Source organism: Lissotriton helveticus, chromosome 1_1 (genome assembly GCF_964261635.1).
Source record: "Lissotriton helveticus chromosome 1_1, aLisHel1.1, whole genome shotgun sequence".
Lineage (NCBI taxonomy): Eukaryota > Metazoa > Chordata > Amphibia > Caudata > Salamandridae > Lissotriton > Lissotriton helveticus.
In genome coordinates, this window is record NC_136057.1 from 2,138,186,052 (window position 1) to 2,138,202,508 (window position 16,457).

At 44.0% G+C, this 16,457-nt stretch overlaps 1 protein-coding gene across 2 annotated transcripts in view; it reads left to right on the forward strand.

Moving 5' to 3' along the window:
• Positions 1 to 16,457, forward strand: part of BTBD8 (BTB domain containing 8) — a 419,591-nt gene that overhangs the window by 227,921 nt on the left and 175,213 nt on the right. The window lies entirely within an intron of this gene.

Sequence of the window (16,457 nt, forward strand, 5' to 3'; positions counted from 1 at the left end):
AAGGTACTTCTTGTTTAAGGAAGGCACACAAAATGGAAAATACTGGTGCTGGCAATCCTTAGTATGACAGGCACCTATGACAAAATGCTGGAACAATGAGTAGAATTCTGGCATACAGGTACTCTACTGGTATACTATAGGTTATTAGTACTGAAGACCAGGATACAGGTAAAATACTGGTACTGGCATACTAGAGGTAAGTATTGCCATGTAGGGCATTCGTGGAGAAACGCTGCAGCTGGCACACTTAAATAAATTATTGACATTGGGGCACACATGGCAATATGCTGGCACTAGCTCACTGAAAGTAATAATTGTCATGGGGGAGGTCAACTGTAGCATACTAGAGGGGAGCAGCCATGACGTACTTTTGGCCCTGACACACTGAAGTAATTTTTGACATAAGGGCCACCCATCGTGTATTGTTGGCTTTAATGGCAAAAGTCTGGCTCTGCTATATTGTATGTAATGTTTGGCCTAAGAAGGGTACCCATGACAAAATGCTGGCAGTGGCACGGTGTAGGTCATTTTAGGCATATAGGGACACCCATTGCAAATGTTTATTGAAATGGCCATAAACGTTCCCACTGACATGCAGTCTTATTAATATAGCTCACAAACGTTAATGTGTAGAAATTGGGTATCTGCAAATATTTATAATTGTAATAATATAATCTCATTTGCACATCACCAAGTAAAGTGTTCTGATTGTTTTGATGCTATTAAAAAGAGGGGTTGGCCTAACGGCTAAGGCGCTCGACCTCGGACCTGGGGATCTGGGTTCGAGTCTCGGTAACGACGCCAAAAAAACCCTGTGATTCTGTGCAAATCACTTAATCTCCCCGTGCTTAAAATGAAAGTGTGTCCTCATGTAACGTAACTGGTGCTATGTAAAGCGCTCTGATAACTGATTCGGTTCTAGTTCGCGCTATATAAAACTCTAAAAAAAAAAAAAAAAAAAAAAAAATAAATTCTTTATTGTACTCTCACTTCAGGGTTACAAAACAAATGTGCTTTCTTAACTCCACATATTGTTTTCAATATTTGACGGGTTCATATTTGCACGCCAATTAAATGTTGTGTTGTGCAGCGTTTCATTTCACATTCCGTGTACCTAAGCACGATTGTCACAGTTCACTCTACAAAGTTCTATAACTGTGCAGTCATAGAGAGAAAAGTAAACTCCCATCGCAAGGATAATAAGCATTGGTAAATGCATTAGGTTTCACCTATGTGATTAATAATATGCTGTTTTTTGTTGTAAGTTGTAGCTTGCTGATTAGTTGTACAATATAAGTTACAGAAAGTCTGTTAAAGTGTTATGAATTGTTTATGTACAAAAAGGCAATATATTGTTCTGTTACTAGTGGTATAGTGCGGGTAAGTAATAGCAACATTTTGAAAAATGATAGAATTCATTGTTGTGATAGCAATATGTGTTTAGAGGAGTTCTGACAACTTCTGGGCTCGTGCCACTGCACCTCCTGCACTATTCAAATCGTTCCCCTAGTGCCTGCAAGATAATTGCATTTGTGACTGCCTGTTTAGTAGCAAACTATAGCAATATTTGATGGAGGGGTTCCTAGAGCTTTGGCCCCGGTGTCACTGCACCTGCTGCACCTTTAAAAATAATGACCCTAGTACCTGCAAGGTAACTGCAATTGTGTTTGAATATTTGGTAGCAAAATTTAGAAGTATTCTGCGTTTAGTGGGGTGCTTGGAGCTTTTGGCCCTGGTTCCACTGCACCTGCTGCACCGTTCAAATCAAGCCCATTTTAAACTTCATCTTTCTAGGTTCATACATCCAATGCTATATGGATAGATATGTATTAATGAACTATCCGTTCATCTTGTTTGAAGCTATTTATTGAAAATGGGTGCATAGTGTCGCATTTATGTTGTACATATTCACACATTCACCAGAGCACTGCTTCATTTGCACTTTGTATGTAGTGATGTATTGACATCTGCAGAGAACTTGGACAGTCTATATCACTGAACGAAACCCTGGTCAGTCTTGTATTTTTATGTATCTTACCACGTACTGAGACTGTTTCTCTCCAATGTTGCAGTAATCACATTATTTGCAGGATTCACAAATTTATTTGTTGATTCCCACCCACTAAATGGTGCCCACAGCACCTTGTATATACGTATAAATCTGTTAAATGTTTGACACAGGGGATTCCCCTATCACTGGATGCAGGAAAGCTGTCTTCAGCACAAGATCTTGAAGCTGACCCTCCATTATTTGGATCTTATCAATTTCAGGATGAAGCAAAACTGTGCTCAGTTCAAGACGTTTGTACAGTATGAGGTGGTCTAAGCCTTATGTCTTTGAACATTGTAGGAGCCCGCTCAAAATGTAGAAATCCTGACTGGGTTAGGTTCATTAGTGCATTCGAAATTATTTGCTGCCAATAAACATGGATGACAGAAAGGTTTTATATTGATGGGCACCATTCCTTTGTCCAGCCACCCCTGCCGTCAAAGGCGGGAAGAGCAGAGGGTGGCATTGCTACTTTTTCCTCAGGTCAGATTACTGCATTTCAATCCTCAGGACTTTAGTCTTCTCCTTATTTTTTTTATAGCCCTTTTACCTTTCCTTGTTGAACCTGGCATTATGTTGATCAATTTCTATTTTAATAGCTTTAATCAGAACTCTAGTGATGCAATAGACCACTTTGATGGGGTTTTAGAAGACTTTTATTAGAAAACAAATTGCATTGTCTAATAAATGGGTTGGGGATTTTTTTTTTTCAGAACTAAATTTTATTGTTTTCTTGAGTAAGATTGCAAGGCAACCACAGTACTCCGAACACCGGAGGAGCTGTGAGTATAAGATCAAAATGCAAAGAATAGCAATCAATACAGCAGTCAAAATAAAACATAATTGTTGGAATTCGCCCACCCCCCCTGCCCCGTAATAACTACCCCCTCCCAAATCCCGCCCTAGCCCCTTTCACGATGTCCGCACAGGTCCAAGAAAAACAGTCATTGTGGAACTGATAATGCATACTTTCCCTCACCCTGGTTCTCAGAACAATTGTTCAGCAGCGACATCCCGCTGTGCTGGCGGCTGCAGCCACAATCCCCTGTACTCCGCCCATCTCTTCCATATTTTGTAGTGCTTCCTGGGGCCACAAATACCTGTCGGTCACGCCGTGAGGGGAACGGCTTTCAAGCTAAAGCTGCCGGTCACGCCGTGAGGGGAACGGCTTCCGGACTACCGGACTACCACTCCCAGCAGCACGAGGGAGCCGCGCTACACCCAGGCCACGCCACCAGCGCGCCCGGAGGCACATAAGTAACCGGAGCGGCCGGAGCACCTGGGGGCCACAAATACCTGCCGGTCACGCCGTGAGGGGAACGGCTTCAAGCTAAAGCTGCCGGTCACGCCGTGAGGGGAACGGCTTCCGCAGTACCGGACTACCACTCCCAGCAGCACGAGGGAGCCGCGCTACACCCACGCCATGCCACCAGCGCGCCCGGAGGCGCATAAGTAACCGGAGCGGCCGGAGCACCTGGGGGCCACAAATACCTGCCGGTCTCGCCGTGAGGGGAACGGCTTTCAAGCTAAAGCTGCCGGTCACACCGTGAGGGGAACGGCTTCCGGACTACCGGACTACCACTCCCAGCAGCACGAGGGAGCTGCGCTACACCCACGCCACCAGCGCGCCCGGAGGCGCATACGTAAACGGAGCGACTCTCGCACCGCGAGTCGCACGCGGGAGAAGCCCGGGACAAGGGCGGGGCAGTCTGTGGCAGTCCGGGGCAGGACGAGGCTGGGCTGGGCCACAGACCCTGGCTCTAAGAGGTTGAGGACGACATCTACACTACCCACCAAAAGACACAGTGAGACTTTTACGATTTGTGGGTTGTGAATTTTGGGTGGGTTTGTGGGGAAGTGATTTCACCTAAATATTCCGGGTCATCTTTGCAGTAGGCTACAGTATGTCTTCGCAAAACGCCCCACCCACCCATGGCACTTTGGATAACTACTTAGTTAAGGTGGTGAAGAAAATTAACTCGGAAAGAAGACTTTCTTTAGGTCTAAATTGTGATCCTTTGCCAACCATCACGTGTCCCTCTCCGAACGCCCTGAGTCAGAGCGACTGCACCATCCTCGATAACAATAATAACAATGATTTCTCCGTTTCGGACTCGCTCAATCATGTTGAGCTGGTTGTGGAGGTTTCAAAGGATTCGATAGTGCAGCCTCTTCCAACTCCTGCTCCTAGAGCAGTTAGAGCTTGCAGAAATACCCAGCCCAAACGTACAGGCACACGTTGTATAAGGAAAAAAGTAGTCACACCCAACACACCTACCAAACACCCAGATTCGGTGGATAATGTATCTGTAGGGACTAGTTCTGTAAAACTTAATGACGAACAGCTTAACCAACTAGCTGACCTCATTGATTTAAAAGTCAAGGGTATTATGAAACCTTTAGCGGCAAAAATAGACCGGATGGCAGCGGAGATCAAAAGATTGGGGGTCCTTCTGGATAAGTGTAAGGGTGTCCAAGGGGGCACCCCTGTCCCAGCCAATAATATTAGTGAAAGCTTGGTTATACCCTCGGTGGGTATTGCTACCCCCACAGAGTTATCAGCTCCCAGTATGAAACCCCCATTGGGAGTATTAAATACTCCCATTGAGGCTCAAAAAGCGACTGGTGCCCCGGGGAGGGAGAAACAGGGTCCCCAGGCGCAAAAAGAAAGAGCAGGCAGTAACATACAGCTTAGGAAGAAGAGAGAGCCAATCTTAAAGTTACCAGCTGAGGCCTGTCCCTACACGATCATCCTTGCTAATGTACCACAAGTCAAGGAGGATCGAAATGAACACTGGTCCTCACTAAAAAATAAAACACTCTTCTATCTGGCTAGCAAAACTGATCTGGGGAATCACCTGGCTAATAACATTTTGATGGTCAGACGGGTCCCATGGGTGGGCAATACCAAGAAAAGCCTAGAGGGCGACTGTGTTGTCATAAGCTTTAGATCCCCAAGGCTGGTTTTAGACATATTAAGACAGGCAGGGACTTCCAGAATCGAAAAAGAATATGTAAACGTACTCCCCCTGGGCTTCTTCTATCCATCCCCTCAGACCAGACACCAGAATAGCGACCTATGCACAGGGAGATCTCCTAGAGATTTCGACATTCCCGTCTTCAACAGATTTGATATTTTATCAAATCTAGGTGAAAACGAGTGACTAGGTTGCCTAAAAGTATTTCCTGCTCCTGTTGTAGCGGTTAATGTACCTCATGCTGCAACAACGGAACAATTTACAGGTTCTCGGGATTGTAATATATCCTCAACAGTAGAATTCTTAGACCATCGTGAATGTTCTTTAAAACTAATGACCTGGAATGTAGCCGGTCTAAAAAACAAGATAAATGATCCAGTGTGGAGGGAGTTCATTAGCATGCATGATATCATTGGCCTACAGGAAACCTGGGACACGGGTGACATCCTGAGCCTGGATGGTTACACCTGTTACCATGTCCCTGCGGTCCTATCTAACAGGGGGAGGGCGAAGGGTGGTTTGATCACACTAATTGCGGCCACTATTCAAGGTGTACACACCCAGTTAGATACGGGCTCACGGAATATCCTGGCTGTACAAATCTCTTTAACCGGGGTTGGAATAATTTTAATTGTTAATTTTTATAATTCTTTTGATAGAGCTTCCACGACTGAGCACTTGAGCACATTAAACCACTTCCTGGAAAATTACAAGGAGTTAAATGATAGTCACTGTTTCCTCATAGTTATGGGAGATTTTAATATCCATGGCTGCTCGGATGAGTGTCTGTCCCTAGACCCACTTGGCCCCGCGGATCAGGGAGATATTCATTTCGAGCATTCTGATCAGGGCAGTCTCCTTGAGATAACCCTGGCAGATAATGGATTGATGCTCCCAACATTAACAAATAAGGAGATACCCACTTTTAAGGGGAACGGTTGTCATTCATTTATTGATTATGTTTTCATTAGCTTAACGCTTGGGGTTATGATTCTCGGATATTCGCCTGTATGGTCACATTTTAGTGATCACAACCCAGTAGTCCTGAGTCTGACGGATCTGGTCTTAAAGTCTGCTTTAGTTGCAGAAAGAACGGATAAATCGGATATTCGCTCGATAGATCAGGCACGTAGACTCAGATGGAGTAAGGTTATTCCGGGAGACTTCCACTCTAATTTAATATCGACAGTAGGCTCTGAGCTGGACATCTGTTTGAACCTGGAGGCTGAGAACGAGGAAGTTTTAGCGGCTTACTCGATTGTCTGTGCCCAGGTATCTTCAGATTTAAGACAATCAGGGAAAACTAAATCAGTTGCTGAGCAGGGGTGGTTTGACCCCAACTGCTCAGCAGCTAATCAAAAGTTAAAAGCTGCCCTGAATAGTAAACCAGTGAACAGGGCCATGGTGGCAATACTTAGGAAAAGGTATAAAATAGCCCTGGAAACTAGAAGACGGGAGATCAGGGAGGCTGCCTGGGAGGACCTAACCTCAGTAGATGTCCTCAGAAACAGTGCAAAATTCTGGGCTGTGGTTAATAAACCTTTTTTCCAGAATATTAGTAATGGGCACTTAGATTGTGGCATTCAGGAACAGGCGTGGTGCTCCCATTTTAAGTCAGTCTATGAAGGGGAACATAGTGAGGAGGAGCCTATTGTTACCCCTTTTTTAATTCCTTATACTTTAAAGGTTTCAGAGCAAGAGGTGGCAGACGCTATTGGTAAGATGACCAGTAATAAGGCGCCGGGTCCCGACGGCGTTCCTGCCGACCTCTTCAAATCAGACATCAAGACTTGGGCCAGAATTTTGATTAATGTTTTTAACAGGGTTTGCAAGACCGATATTCCGGATACTTGGAGTAAATCTGTCATTGTACCCATTTTTAAGAAAGGAAATAGGGGGGACCCTAGTTGTTACCGCCCTATTTCCCTTATTGACGCTGCAGTGAAGGTGCTAGGGCGAGTGGTGCTTGGCAAATTAACATCTTGGTTGGAGGATACGAATGCCCTTTCTTGTTTACAATATGGGTTCAGGAAGGGCCGAGGCACACTCGACCAGTGCCTCAACCTTCACATGTTAATAGGGAAATACACGATTGCTAAAAAGGGGACCCTGCATTTAGCATTTATGGACCTTTCCTCGGCCTTTGACCGAGTGAATAGGTCCAAACTATGGGAAGTCCTTCTTAAAATAGGAGCTGATAAAAACATAGTGTATTTTCTTGCTGATGTGCACAGGGATCTCACAGCCACAGTTAGGTATGATCGCTTGGGAAATAGTACGGGCAAGATTGCGATCATTAACGGTGTTAGGCAGGGCTGCATTTTGGCCCCCTTACTCTTTACGCTTTATATAAATGAACTAGGGGTAGTTTTAACTGAGGCATGCAAGGACATACCTAGGGTCGGTACATTTTCCATTCCGGCACTATTGTATGCCGATGACGCTGCATTAATAGCACGTACAGCTGTGGGGTTACAATGTCTTTTAAATTCATTTGCTAGTTTTATGAAGGGACTGAACCTAAGTGTAAATTTTCCTAAATCACATGTTATGATTGTGGGGAGTAAACCGAAAATAATTAAGACTATGACTTGCGAGGGAAATGTTTTATCCAGGGTGACAAGATTCCCCTATTTGGGGGTAATCTTTGATGAAAACTCCACCTGGCTACCCCAGTTGGTTGCCAAACGAAATGCTTTCGCCAGGTCCATCTTGGCAGTCCGGGAATTTGCACGCAAATTGGGTGTGAAGCCTATGGAGGCGGTGCTGAAAGTCTATGAAGCAAAATGCACTGCAATAGTTATGTATGGAGCAGACCTGTGGGGGTTAAAAAATGTAAAGGCCCTACAGGTGACGGAGGATAAGTTTTTGAAATCCATGCTATGTGTCCCACAGTCTACCCCGGGATATATTGTACATCAAGAGTGCGGGGTGGGCTATTTGGAGGACCGCATTGCATTAGCGCCGCTATTGAAGTGGATCTCTATTTGGCTGAACCCTGATTTAGTACTGAACCAAGACATTCTGAGGGACTGTCTATCTTTGGAGTATGGTCACTCAATTCCCTGGTTGAATTACATAAAAAATTTGGCAGCTAAACTGGGTCGACCCGAATTGTTTTATTCCCCTAACAATTTGTTGAAGGGGGATATTAAATGGGCAAAAGAAACATATAAACAGATGGTGTCTCTGGACAGAGAAGAAAAAGAGTTATGTAAACCTACCATAAGGGCTCACCAGATGTTAATCACCACTGATGGTATAGAACCCTACTTGAGAATTGTCAATAACATGAACCACCGTTTTTTATTGACTAAATTCAGACTGAACAAATTCCACCTTCTCCTTACTGAACGCCCAGGATGGACTAAGGACGTGGAGTTGGAGATCTGTTCATGTGATGGCTTCTCAATCAAAGACACTACGCACTTTATCTTTTTTTGCAAGCATCTGTGCCCGATTCGCAAAAAGTTCATTATTCCCCTCATCAAGGACAAGGGCTTTAAACAAGTTAAACCTGCCCTTTTATATTTAAAGTTTTTGTCTAACACATGGGAGATTTTTAGTGTAGCAAATTTTTTAACTGTTGCATTAAGATTGAGGAGGAAAATCAACTGGATACAATGTATATAGTGGTATATTCAGGCTTTAGGATTGCGCGGGTTCGTTTTTCTACCCTTTTTTAAATTGTGGATTTCTACCTTTTTAAATTAATATTCATAATGTATATTTATCATGAATTCTTTCTTGAAATGTGTTTATTTTTTCTTGAATCTATATATTATCCATAACTCAATGTCTTGATCTCGATGAATTTTTGTAGCATACTTTTATGGTTTTTGCTATGAACCGAATAAAGTATTTTTGACTGACTGACTGGGTGCATAGTGTCTTGCATTTATGTTGTACATATTCACACATTCACCAGAGCACTGCTTCATTTGCACTTTGTATGTAGTGATGTATTGACATCTGCAGAGAACTTGGACAGTCTATATCACTGAACGAAACCCTGGTCAGTCTTGTATTTTTATGTATCTTACCATGTACTGAGACTGTTTCTCTCCAATGTTGCAGTAATCACATTATTTGCAGGATTCACAAATTTATTTGTTGATTCCCACCCACTAAATGGTGCCCACAGCACCTTGTATATACGTATAAATCTGTTAAATGTTTGACACAGGGGATTCCCCTATCACTGGATGCAGGAAAGCTGTCTTCAGCACAAGATCTTGAAGCTGACCCTCCATTATTTGGATCTTATCAATTTCAGGATGAAGCAAAACTGCGCTCAGTTCAAGACGTTTGTACAGTATGAGGTGGTCTAAGCCTTATGTCTTTGAACATTGTAGGAGCCCGCTCAAAATGTAGAAATCCTGACTGGGTTAGGTTCATTAGTGCATTCGAAATTATTTGCTGCCAATAAACATGGATGACAGAAAGGTTTTATATTGATGGGCACCATTCCTTTGTCCAGCCACCCCTGCCGTCAAAGGCGGGAAGAGCAGAGGGTGGCATTGCTACTTTTTCCTCAGGTCAGATTACTGCATTTCAATCCTCAGGACTTTAGTCTTCTCCTTATTTTTTTTATAGCCCTTTTACCTTTCCTTGTTGAACCTGGCATTATGTTGATCAATTTCTATTTTAATAGCTTTAATCAGAACTCTAGTGATGCAATAGACCACTTTGATGGGGTTTTAGAAGACTTTTATTAGAAAACAAATTGCATTGTCTAATAAATGGGTTGGGGATTTTTTTTTTCAGAACTAAATTTTGTTTTCTTGAGTAAGATTGCAAGGCAACCACAGTACTCCGAACACCGGAGGAGCTGTGAGTATAAGATCAAAATGCAAAGAATAGCAATCAATACAGCAGTCAAAATAAAACATAATTGTTGGAATTCTCCCACCCCCCCTGCCCCGTAATATCTACCCCCTCCCGGATCCCGCCCTAGCCCCTTTCACGATGTCGGCACAGGTCCAAGAAAAACAGTCATTGTGGAACTGATAATGCATACTTTCCCTCACCCTGGTTCTCAGAACAATTGTTCAGCAGCGACATCCCGCTGTGCTGGTGGCTGCAGCCACAATCCCCTGTACTCCGCCCATCTCTTCCATATTTTGTAGTGCTTCCTGGGGCAACCTCGGGCCTCAAACACTGGACGCTCTAGTCCCATACAGTAATCTAATCCCAGTTTCCACACTCCTACCGGAGGGGGCTCTAGGGTCCTTCCAGGCGCGGGCCACATACCTCTTGGCCACAGTAAGGCCAAGGAGCAGTAAGTGTCGTTTGTAGATGTTGCCACCCACTTGTTCCATTACATGGAGAAGGCCCAGCTGCGATGTCCGGGGGAGCTTCCAGCCCAACACCTCATCTAAGCAGTCCCAAACACTCGTCCAGAATCTCTCCAGTGCCCCACAAGACCATATCGTATGTAGGAAAGTGCCCACTTCCCTGCCACATCTCAGACAGTCGGGGGATGCAATCAAACCAGCCCGCCACAGTCTCTCTCTAGTGTAGTAAGCTCTATGTAAATATTTAAATTGGATGAAGCGCAATCGTACGGCGACGGCCGCCTCCCTAGGAGCAGCGAGAGCCTCCCTCCAATCTTCTTCTTCCAGCTCTCCCACATCTCCCTCCCATGTGGCCCGCAATTTGTCTAGAGAGGAGGAGCAATGGGTAACCAACGACTGATAGATGCGGGATATTTTCTTTTCCTCTAATTCTCCCATAAATAACTTAGCTTCCAGAGGGCTGAATTCAGGTAAGGAGTCTAGACCCTCCAGGGCAGGGGAGATGGCATGCCGGAACTGCAAGTATTTGAAGAACTGGGTTTGGGGCATGTCATATTCGTCCCTCAGTTCCTGGAATGATTTAAGGGTCGTGCCTTTCATTACATGGCCCAACGCTGAGATCCCTATTGCGCCCAGCCGCGGAACCCTTGCAAGGCCGCCAAAGCTGGTAAGCGACCATTCCGCCACAACGGGGTCTCCTCAGTCAGCCTGTTCCACCATCCCATGCGGCTAAGCGCCCATCGCCAGATCTGAAAGACCACCTGTGTAACCACTGGGAGCCTCTTCCTCTTCCCTGCCGAGTACAATAACGTATGTAGAGTGTCTGGCTCCATCAAAAACCTCTCCAGGGCGTAAGCCGGGTCACCCCGATCTCCATACCACCACTCATTCAATACTAACAAGTGAGATGCCTGATAATATGACAGGACATCCGATGATGCTAAGCCGCAGCAATATGTGGAAAGGAAGCGGGTGCGGAGCGCCACTCTCACGGCACCCCCGGCCCAGAGGAACTGGCCTAGTGCCGAATTGACCTGGCGAAACCACTGCGGTGATATAGGGTAGGGGTGGTTCTGCAGTTGATAGAGCAAACGAGGGAGGGCCACCATCTTGAAAATGGCCGAGCGTCCATAGAGATTCAAGGGCATACAGGACCATGTTTTCATGTCCAACCGGACCTGGTCCCAGACAGGAATGACATTGCATTCCCACGAGACTCCAGGTATGTCCGTTAGGAACACCCCGAGGTACTTAATACTCCCGATCGCCCCCTGCAGAGCCGATGACCAGTTACCCAGCTCCGTACCGTCCCCCTGAGTCCATAGTGTGGATTTCCGCACATTTAGATGGAGCCCCGAAACCTCCCCAAACACCCGCATAATTCCAAGGACCCTCGGTCCTGACCTATTGATGTCCGTGAGGAAGAAAAGCACGTCATCAGCATAGAGCGCGATCCTGTCAGATGGCAGGGTTGGGGATTTTAATACTACTTTATACCAACATTTTCGTAACAGTGTGTGTGATTTTATGAACTTGTCAAATTATCATGTTACTCATTTTAAACATACAGTCTATGGTGAGGGACTAAACATCCTTATTTTGGTATATAATTAAATTTTTTACAGCAACATGTTTTATGAGAGCATTGCCCTTATCCCAACGTTCTTTGGTAACCACACAGGGAGCACTATTGATCATACTGTGATATCTGATGAGCTTTCTTCCCCACTCATAGTTTTAAAAGTGGGTAGTAAATGTTCAGGTGATCCTAATCCTCTCATCACACTGACTTCTTACACCACACCTTAGGGCCCTACAAATAGGGATGGGATAACTTACTCCCAGAACAATGAATTAAGAATAAAATGATGTAAGATTGACCATATCTTATTTAATCAAGATATTGTGGTTGAGAATATGGTCTCTATTTTAACCCGTCTAACTGAGGAGTTAGGGCCTGATATCCTACAATATGGGTTTAAGAACATTTGCGGTCAGTATCGGACAATTTATACTCTATTAGGCCCCCTAGAAAGTCCCAGCGAATATTTTTAAATCGAACTCTAATCCCTTGCTAACAAATGTTTTAGATCTGCAGTGTCAGGCACTATTCCAGACTCCTGGAGGACAGCTGTAGTTGTCTATTTTTTTTAAAAGGGAGATAGATCCCTGCCATCCTGTTGCATGCCAATTTCCTTATTGGACTACTTTTGTCCCGTCTAGGGAGCTGGGCCGATTCAAATAACCTAGCGGAAGTTCAATACAGGTTTAGACCATGCATCAGCACTGTTGATCAGTGCCTATACCTCTACCTCATAGCAAGTAAATATGTTAGGACCAAAAGGGGAAACTTACATCTGGCCTTTATTGGTCTATCAAGCGCGTTCGACATAGTGAACCGCTCGCAGTTATGGGACTTAATGGAAAACATAGAAGTTGAAAAAGAACTCCTTGTCCTTATAATGCGTTTGCATAAAGACCTAATGGTAAGGGTCAGTTAAGGCCCCTCAGGATAATGTTCCCCCATATTAGCTCCACTCCAGCTTTAGACTGGTGTATCTTGGCTCCCTTTCGTTTCCTACTTTATATAAACAGGATCAATAAGTATCTAGTGGACAAAGGGAAAGACATGCCACGTATGGGAACAAGATTAAAATCAATTTTAGTACATGCGGACGATGTGGTGCTCCTTGCCCGCACAGCAAACGTCCTACAGGTTTTATTAGATTTGTTTTGTTTATATGGAAGACATGTACCTGCAGGTAAACCATTCAAAGTCTTAAATTATCACCTGAGCCATCCAAGCACGAAGTCTAAACGTTTTGTTATGGGGGGACATATTTAGAAAAGATTACATATTTAAATTATTTGGGAATTCTTTTTAGCTCGGGTTTTAGCTGGACTTCGTTATTAACCATAAGATTTCAACATTATAGCAGGAACGTTGAAGCTATTTTTAGATTTACACACAGAGTAATGCACAAACCACCCAAGGAGATGTTAAGCCTATGCAAAAGTAAATGTACCTCTGCAGGAGTATACGGTGCAGGGGTGTGGGGCTACCGTAAAGCAGGGATTCTCCAGCATGCCAAAAACCTTTTTAATTTTTAATCATAGACTGTCAGTCGCTCTATAGCACAAGACTGGGATAATACCATGACCACTTACCACAGAGTGTGTTTACAGAATGGTATCACCTAGATCCAGATGTACCATGATTCGCCGACCGGACTGGGCCCCCAGCCTAACCTCTCCCCCCCCCCACCTCTCCACCGTCACCCCCCCTCCTCCTCCCCCCTCTCTGTACGGGTCTAACACCCCTGTTGTTCTTGGTTTGGATCTTAGAGATGGCCTCTCTGAGTCCCTTCCCCTCCCCCTACTCCCCCCCACACACTTTTTATTCTCACTCCGACTGCGGTGAGCATCATCCCGCAGCCCCCTATGCACATGCGGTATCGCGTGTACCTGCTCCCGACTGCCCTGACTGAACCACACACTCATGGACTTGACTTCACCCAGTCTTTCATTCTTATGTTCAAAGGTTGTTGTTTACAGGTTTTAGTTCTGGATAAAATTTTGAATACAAATTGCATGACTGTTACACCTGCTCTTCTACAGTATCACTAATACACTATGCCTGATAGCCTGACTTACTCTTCCCCAATTGGTGCGGAGTTGGGAAACGATTACTTTCTTCAGAGAACTGCTGTTGTCGATTTACGATAATTTCCTATACCTGTTGACCGACTATAAACAATACTGTTGTCATATGATATGCACTGATTTACTTTTGCTATAAATGTCTCACAATTATATATCCCACGACATCTGGACAGCTAGAGTGACATACAATGACAATATTGTGCTGTAATCATGTCATCAATTCATGTCTGTGTACTTGTTGAACATTAAATGAAAAATGCAATAAAAGATATTCAAACAAAAAAAAAATAGACTATTGTCAGTCGCTGATGCTAATGCCAGCGCTATATGCCACTAGGGATTCGGTACCTGGAGGATTCAATTGGGCTCGCCCCTTATTACTTTGGATTAAGATTTGGGGATCCCTGGCGGCGGGCCTTGTTAGAACTTGTATTTCTGATTGCCTGTCTCTTGGTCGGGTAGACCAGATTCCTTGGCTTTCCTATGTCTGGAAAACTTTCAAGATCCTATGCCAAACAGTATTATCTAAGTCGCTGTATAAATTTGCGCCTGGAGAGGGCCCAGTGTAAGGAGTGAACTGTAAGATACTCGTCAATTTCAACAACAAGGAGTCTGGAACCTTATTTAGAGTAGATCGTGAACTTTTACCCATTGTTCTTCTTTAACCCTTTTTAGAATGCGCACTTTACACTTTAAGATTGCTTTTCCCCTGCAAGGTCCTTGGCAAGACAATTTACCTCCTTGTCACTTGTATAATGTCTCCAAGCAAAGCACTAGTCACTTTACGTTCTTTTGCACTTTGTATTCTGCCCCTCTGTCGTCCTTTCTGGTCCCTATTTTACACAATACAAACTTGAGACAGCATGAGGAAGGGCTTGTGTTTTTGTAGTGTCTTAGGTCAATGGAGATTTGTTGTGCAATTTTAAATGTTATAAGAGTGGCTTTTATTATTAGGAAGCGCTATGAATATTTATGTCTGTGATGCCTACATGCTTTGTGCACTGATTATAAAGTTTTTATTTTCTGTAGCTGGTCTTTAATCTGATATTTGTTTTGCTTTTATGGCTTCTGCCGAATAAAGATTATATTGAATTGAATTAATCGACCTTGGAATATGGGAAAGTCCACCTTGAGCATGAATAGTTTGAGGTCTTTTTGAAACTTTGTGAATTTTGAATGTGTAAAGCATATATATGGTTTGAAGTGATGTGTGCAGTGTACACAACATTGATTGGGGTTTTCACAAAGGACTGTGGTTTTGCTCACCAAATGGGTGTGTTAAGTAATAGTTTATGCATATGCTCAATGCAGTTTTTCACATTCGTAAACATAAACAGATCCGAGATAAAATCTGCTCGTGGTATGAGAAAATCTGCTCGTGGTATGAGAAACGTATGCCTCTGCTAAGTTGCATATAATAGCATTCGCAAGTAGGCAGAGCCCTCAAGAAAGCTGGAGACCCCTTTGACCTAAATTTTGTACGGCTAAAACATGTAGGCAATTCACGATGGATATATGAAACATTAAACATCGAAAACATATTTTATGTTTAACCATGGCAAGGAGACGTGCTAAATAAAGGAGATATCTTGAGTGAACACTTAGCCATATTATTAAGTAAGAACTAGGTCCCTGCTTTTATCCAAATTCAAAGATTTATTTCGAGCTCCCCCTAAGAGGTCGAGCCCATTTGAATGGTCTGGCCCATCCGGTTAAGGGGGAGGCACCTATGATGAGGCATGACACTATAAAGTGTGTGTGAAGTGGCTTCTTCTTGGGAGCCCGCCCATCGATTGTGTTTGTGGTGTTAACTAGGAAGGGAAGTGTGTTGGCTTATACCGGTCTCTTCCCCTGTGTTGTTTGACTCCTCAGTCCTGCCAATGGTACTGTGCTAGAGGACAGGCCAGCGTCACCTGAACGGCAGTGTGGCGCACACACCGAGACCACCAGGAACACAGCTCAGATTAGTGTATTCAAGGAGTGGCTGCTCTTTAAGTCTGCTTTTCAATGAGACGGACAAATGAGGTGATTGAAAGATGCTCGTTAATCTATCAGTATGCAACGATAAATAAGTAATGTGTGGAATGGAACTGGAATTGCATATTGACCAATAATAAGGTTGTATTGCAATGAAACATGGACAGTTTTAGGCTCAAGCTGTGAGTAGAGGTGGAGATGTTCTATTTTGTACGTAAAATGTGTTCGTTGGTAATTGAAGCACATTCAAATTAAAACATGTTTAGACACCCTACATATGGTTGCCACCTCACTACCATGTTTCCTGTTCTGTGTTTTCCTTGGACAATCAGGCGCGTCCTGGCAGTTACGTTATTGGCTTGCTTAAATGCTACCCTTACCTAATGATAATTTGGAAAAGGGTGACCCGAGGAGATGGAGAGGTGGCACCCAAAACTGCAGTCCATCCCGGACTCCTCTTTTGTGGTCCGTGGTCTGTACTGCGCAGGTTGG